The sequence below is a fragment of the Bos taurus genome, chromosome 17, assembly GCF_002263795.3.
Source record: "Bos taurus isolate L1 Dominette 01449 registration number 42190680 breed Hereford chromosome 17, ARS-UCD2.0, whole genome shotgun sequence".
Classification (NCBI taxonomy): domain Eukaryota; kingdom Metazoa; phylum Chordata; class Mammalia; order Artiodactyla; family Bovidae; genus Bos; species Bos taurus.
In genome coordinates, this window is record NC_037344.1 from 24,128,202 (window position 1) to 24,135,705 (window position 7,504).

General features: G+C 36.5%; 1 pseudogene; it reads left to right on the forward strand.

Moving 5' to 3' along the window:
- The window catches only part of LOC784179 (alpha-enolase-like), a 34,425-nt pseudogene extending 30,324 nt beyond the window's left edge, over nt 1-4,101 (forward strand).
- Nucleotides 4,102-7,504: the final 3,403 nt, after the last annotated feature.

A 7,504-nucleotide genomic window follows, 5' to 3' on the forward strand; every position in this document is an offset into this window, starting at 1 on the left:
TGTCTGATTTATGTTGTGCTTTGTGTGTACTGAGTCGTGTCCAACTTATTGAGACCCATAGACTGTAGCCCACCAGGCTCCTCTCTAAGATCCATGGGATTTTATAGGCAAGAATGTTGTAGTGGGTTATTATTCCCTTCTCCAGGGGACCTTCCTGACCCAGAGATCGAACCCACATCACCTGTGTCTCCAGTGTTGCAGACAGATTCTTCACCCTTTGAGCCACAGGGGAAGCCCAATAGCAGATTCTATTTTAAGCTTTGAATAGCTATTAACATTTAGAATTTACAGATAGATAATAGATAAAATAATCTAGTCTGATTATCCTTGACCCTCATACACAGATCACTTCATATGCAAAGCCTGTGCTTCTTCAGCATTATGGTTATCTGTTGTAAGAGTCATTTTCTTGATCACTGTCCTATAAGATTTAAAGGTAATTAGTGGGGGAACCTGATTTCTTTTATCAAAATTGTTTCTTAGTAAGTTGCTTCTCAATTAGAGATTTGTTTCATTTAGGTGAATGTGTGGCAATTAAGAAACACAAACCAATATTTAGGCTCATATTTCCCTATCAGAAACTATAAAAAATTCAAAGTATATTTCAATAACTCAATTGTATACAAGTCCAGAATATAATTAAGTTACTGTATGTTCTACCACAGAAAGATTTTTTTAAATTGAAGTATAGCTGATTTTTGACATTGCCTTAGTTTCAAGTGTACATCAAAGTGATTCAGTTATTTTCTTCAGATTATATTCCATTATAGGTTATTTTTCAAGATATTGAATATAGTTTACTGTGCCATATTGTAAATTCTTATTGCTTATCTATATATAGTAGTTTATATCTATTAACATCATACTCCTAATTCATTCCTCCCTTCTCCTCTCTCCTCTTTGCTAACCATAAGTTTGTTTTCTATGTCTATGAGTCTGTTTCTGTTTTGTCTATAGTCATTTGTGTTATTTCTTAGATTCTACATATAAGTAATATCATGGAGTATTTGTCTTTATCTGACTTATTTCACTAAGCATTATAGTCCAAGTCCATCCATTTTGCTGCAGATAATAATATTTCATTCTTTTTTATGGCTGAGTAATATTCCATTCCACACTTTTAAACCATTTATTTATTGATGGCTACTTGATTATTCCCATTTCTTGGCTATTGTAAATAGTGCTGCACTAAACTCAGGGTGCAAGTATCCTTTTGAATTGGGCTTTTTTTTTTTTTTTTTCTGGATATATAACCAGGAATAAGATTGCTGGATCATATGGTGGCTCCATTTTTAGCTTTTTAAGGAACTTCCAAACTGTTTTCCACACACTCCTGCCAACAGTGTAGAACAGTTCTCTTTTCTCAAGACACTCCCTAGTATTTGTTATTTGTAGACTTTTTGATGATAGCCACTCTGAATGGTGTGAAATGATACCTCATTATAGTTTAGATATGCATTTCTGTAATAATTAATGATATTGAGCATCTCATCCTTGTTAGCCATCTACATGTCCTTTTTGGAAAAATGTCTATTTATGTCTTCTGTCCATTTTTGATTAGTTTGGGGTTTTTTTTGATATTTAATTGAATTAGCTGTTTGTATATTATGGATATTAACCTCTTGTCTGTCACATCATTTGCAAATATTTTCTCTTGTGATTTAGTTTGTCAAAAACTATAGATTTTAAGTGTTCTTTATGTAGCTATGTGTTCTTAATCCTTAACCTTTTGAAGTCTGTGGTTGGTACTGATTATCTCATCTATCTTGTAACAAAGATTATATAAGGAAACTTTGTAAATTATAATATTTGCATCATTGATAGTGTTCAGAAACTGTTTTTTTCCCTCATGTTCAATAGCTAAAGAAATTATCTCAATATTATCCAGTTGATGTCAAACATATAAACAAGGAATATGTTTTTGACAAAGTAAATAAAGCTTTCAAAAATAATATACACCTTCCAATGAAGTTTATCTTATAAGATATCTGGTATTTAAAAAAAAATCTGTGATATTTATGCTGTTTGATTAGCATTGTAGTTCATGTATAAGATGGGAGAATATAATCAATGATTTAATTCAGAACTTTGGGTCAAAATGAGTGGGATTTCTTGAATAGAGTTAGCAATCTGGAGTTCCGTTTCTTTATATTACCTTATTTTGTCTAGCACACTTTTTATTTTATAGTAAAATGAGAAGCCAAGCAAGAATAATAGAGACATTATGTTGAATATAAATAAAGGCAAGGTAAAGTGTAAAATAAAGTAAATATGGATATGGGTGATATTGAAATAGAGTTCACCATAAAGTTTATGTCATAGTATGTTATGCAATTTATGAGTTTGCTGTTCCTATACAAATAATTTTTACTTTCACATAGATAATTAAAATGGATTCTCTTTGTTGTGTGAGTTTCTTTTTCCTTGATTCCAAATTAGTTCCCTTAGAGGGATGGTTCATTTTTCTGAAACAAAACAGAATTCACCATCTTTCTTTTTCCCCTTGGAGTAGGCTGAAAATTTTAAATTCCCTTTTAGTTTAGCCACTACTAATTTCACCTATGATAACTTTAACATATGCAAAACATTGGAAAGACTCATTAAGAATAAAGAAGTTTGTATTTAGATAAACTAGAATATTGACTCTGGAAATTATATATAAATACATATAATCTTTAATTAAGGTGATTTTTATTCACCTTTAATAAATATTATCATGTGAGCAATTAAGTTTGAACATAAAATCTTCAAATACTTGTTGTACTCGAAATTGTGACTTGTGTTTTACTTATTGGGCTAAATACTATTTGTTCTATTCACTTTATAAAATTCCTTTAGATAATACTCTTGGCCTATACTATTGAGGAAATTATCTGTGCTAACTTAATTTGGGGAAGGACACTGGCCATCTGTAAGGCTAAGATTTTAAGAAGGGGTGTCCTGTACCTCCACATTGCTGACATGTTGACAATTTGAAAGTCATTCTGTCAGTTCAAGCTTTCAGTGTGATCAGTGGTAGTTCTCATACTGGAAACAAGTTGGCCACGCAGGAGTTTCTGATCCTCTTCTTTGGTGGAACAAACTTCAGGGAAGCCATGCACATTGGAGCAGAGGTTTACAACAACCTGAAGAATATCATCAAAAAGAAATATGGGAAAGATGCCACCAATGTGGGGGTGAAGGGAAATTTTCTCCTGGGGAATAAAGAAGCCCTAGAATTGCTGAAGAATGAGGTCAAGACAGCTGGTATACCCATAAGGTTGTCATTGGCATGGACTTGACCACCTCTCAGTTCTTCAGGTCAGGGAAATATGACCTGGATGTCAAGTCTCCCAGTGGTCTCAGCAGGTACACCCACCTGAACAAACGTCAGACCCTTATAAGTCCTTCATCAAGAACTACCCAGTGGTGTCTATCAAAGACCTTTTTAACCCAAATGATTGGGAAAACTGGCAGAAGTTCACTGCTAGGACAGGAATCCAGGTGGTGGGGAATGATCTCTCAGTGACTACCCTAAAGCAGATTTCCAAGGCTGTGGTTGAAAACTCATGCAACTACCTCCTGCTCACAGTGTACCAGATCAGCTCATAGCCAGTTCTCTTTGGGTGTGCAAGCCGGACCAGTCCAATAGGTGGGGTGTCATGGTATCTTATAACTCTGGGGAAACTGAAGGTATACGCATTGCCAACCTCATGGTAGAGACCTGCACTGGGCAGCTCAAGACTGATATACCTTGCCTGTCCCAGTGCTTGACCAAGTACAACCAGATCCTCATAACTGCTGAAGAAGTGGGCAGCAAGGTTAAATTTGCTAGCAAGAGCTTCAGATAAGCCAAATTAGCTTGGGGAAAGGGAACACCTAAGTCTTTGAGTTACTAGTTGGCTGGTTAGAATGTTGTTCTTGATGTTTGCATAGATAGTTCAAGGTCTCCCTTGATACTTGCAGGGGCTCCTGATAGTTAACTCCTTCTATTATTCCTCTATTGTTCTCTCACTGCATCCTTAGAACTGCTTCAGAAGCCAAGTTGACCATCTGAAACCCTGTTGGAAACTTTAGTTCTATAATCATGTCATTGACCCAGGTCATTGTTTTTCTCATCTCTCTTCCCACCAACTATTTGGAGTCATGAGTATCTATAGTATAATTTCTGAGGTGTCCACAGGCAATACCATACTTAGTGGTTTTATGTGTAAAATAAAAAGGCCTCAGTTCAGTTCAGTTCAGTCACTCAGTCATGTCCGACTCTTTGCGACCGCATGAATCACAGCACGCCAGGCCTCCCTGTCCATCACCAGCTCCTGGAGTTCACTCAAACTCATGTCCATCGAGTCAGTGATGCCATCCAGCCATTTCATCCTCTGTCGTCCCCTTCTCCTCCTGCCCCCAATCCCTCCCAGCATCAGAGTCTTTTCCAATGAGTCAACTCTTCGCATGAGGTGGCCAAAGCACTGGAGTTTCAGCTTTAGCATCATTCCTTCCAAAGAAATCCCAGGGCCGACATCCTTCAGAATGGACTGGTTGCCTCAGTGACCAGTAAAAAGAAATTAATGTATCAGAAAGAACAATTAATTAATAAAGTTAACATATGAGGAAAAATTTATATCCCTTTATTTTACTCTTATAACATTATAATATATTCTTTTTGGTGAGCAAAGAAACATTCAAATTAAGCAATTTTTACAAAGTACTTAGAAAAGTTTAATTATGTTTTGAGATATTTTTATTTGCATGCACCACTGTGAGATCTTAATTTTTGTTCTTTTTATTTTTTTATTGTGAGTCATAGCATACAGTAATGTATATCAAACAGAAAGAAGTACGACTTAAGGATTTTCTCACAAATGCATCTGTAATCACAAATAGATCAAGAACAGGACTTTTCCATCTATCAAGAAGTCCCTTGCATGCCTCTTCCAATCCCAACTCCCTATTTCTTTCCCTAAAATAAACATTATCCTGAACTCTAACACAATGCAATAGTTTTGGCCACTTTGTACTTTATCTTCCTAGAGTTATATAGCATGGACTCATTTGGATCCGAATTCAGTTACTTGACATAATGTTTGTGTGACCCATCCCCACTTTTGAGTGGTTTTATTTACTTTATTTACTTTAGTTCATTTATTTTCATGGTTATATAATGTCGCATTTATTATATTCCCAAATTTACATATCCCCTGCTTATGGACTTTTAGGTTATTCTGAGTTTAGGCTATTATGAAGAAAGTTGTAAAATGTTAAAAAAAAAATCTTTACTGTAAAGCAATGATGGATGTGCATATATTTCTCTTGTGTTAGGATTTAATTAGTTAATTAAGCTCTATTGCTAACTCAGATACAAATCTTAGGATTCCAGGAATGTCAAGAGTAGGGAGGTTCTGTCCATGGAGTTGGAACTTGGAAAATATACTCCCCAGGAATCAAAATGAACAGAGTAAAAACATAACCCTTAAAGGGATTGCCATCCAGCTTTGAAACACCTCCATCCCTATAATTAGCTTAATAATATTAATTGATCAAAATCAATTACAAAATTATTAGCACAAGCATAGCTGACCAAACAACTCGGAAAACAACAAAAATGTTCTGCCCTTAGTCTTTCTTGTGCTTAAAGCTTTGTTATAATGAAAGGAATAACCATAGTAGCAGGCTTGGTAAATATGCCTGGGCCCAACAAGAACTCCCTCTCATTGAATCTATAACAGACACTGTGACTGCTGAATGCTCAACAGAGTAGCAGTAGAGACTTAAGTGAAGCCTTTGGTAAGGCACCATCCTTTGAGCAGCTCATTTAGCCGCCCAGGGCTAGATTGATTACACTGGATCCTTTCCATCCTCAAAGAGTAAATAATTTATTGTCATGCTGGATTGATACATATTCTGGGTGACCAAGGAGACTTTAAATTTCCTCTCAGCTTAACAGATTTAGACAAGTTTCTTCTAATGACAGACCCCTGACCTGCCTTTTCTTAGAGCATTTACTTCAGAAAACTTTCTGGACTGTAAATTCTTGTTCTGTTCCTTTGAAATGTATGTAAATCTGCTTCTAACTTCTTGTCAGTTTTATAGCTCAGGAAATGTCTTTCTCAAGGACCTGGGAACCGTCTCTTTGAAATGTAAACATCAAAGGAGATAACACCCCAATTTCCTAGTCTCTGAGGGAGGGTGGGAGTCTAACTTCATGAGGCAACACTTAACAAACACAAACAGCCTAATTAAAGAGAAAAAGATTTGCAACTCAGGAAAAATTCAATATGCTGGACACATACCTTAGATCAACCCTACGTGCAAAATCTTCCAATACTTTTCCACTAGCTCATCCCAATACTTATAATCTTTCCCATCTTTTATATCAGTGGAGATGAATTCAGTCTTTCTCTTTATTGAAATAGTCTTGAAACAGGTCTTTGGGGGCCTGTTTAACTTTGTCTGGTGCAAGTTTTGCTTTGACAAGGGTGTGGCTTTTCCTTGTTTGTCTGCACTGTCTTGGCCAGGAAATCTACTCCTGGGCTAACAAATTGATTTATTATAATGGGATTATGAAAATACCTTAGAAAGGCCATCAAAACTATGGAGCAGATGGTGCAATAATTAGCAAAATGTCCATGAAAGTCTTCGACCCTAATACTCTCAATATTTGCTATAGATGGAATACCTTTGTCTGAGTACCCTCTCGCTATTGCTCCTAGTGATGCAATTGATTTATTTTTGCCTCATTGAGCAACTTCTGGCCTCTGCATTAGAGGTCCTGATTCTGACGGGAGGGGTATGTTTACACTAGAACATATGAAGGATGTCACTAAACTTAAATTTATTCACTCAGTTAAGTTACACTGGGGCTTCCCCGGTGGCTCAGTGGTAAAGAACTTAGCTGCCAATGCAGGAGACCTGGGTTTGATCCTTGGGTTGAGAAGATCCTCTGGAAATGGATTGGCAACCCACTCCAGCATTCTTGCCTGGGAAATCCCATGGACAGGGGAGCCTGAGGTGTATAGTCCATGGGGTCACAAAAGAGTTGGATACAACTTAGTGACTAAGTGACAGCAACAAGAAGTTTTACATTGAGTCCCTCAGGCCAGCAAAACAAGGAAAAGAAATGGAGTTACTCTGTTGGCAGGGATAACTGATTATAGTTTTCATGAGATCAGGTGGCTGCTTTGTGTTTGGACAGGGAGACGTATGTCTGGAGCTAAGGAGATTTCCTACGGTACCTCTTAATGCTTTTATTGAGTTAAAACCTTACATGCCAATTGCAGGAAGTGCAATCTGACAAAGACGTGGTAATCAAAGGATCAAAATGCTCAGGCATGAAGGTATGATTTATTTCATGGGAAAAGCATTCTTGGCCAGCTGAAGTGCTAACTCAGTTGAGGGAAATCTAGTATGCGAAGTAGAAGAGGAATAAAGGGTATGAGCTGTGGTAGCCTCAGGACCAATTACAGAGGTAGGGCTCCTTATTCACCACTGTCTTGTAATTTGTTTTTTTTTTTTTTTTAATTGTGAC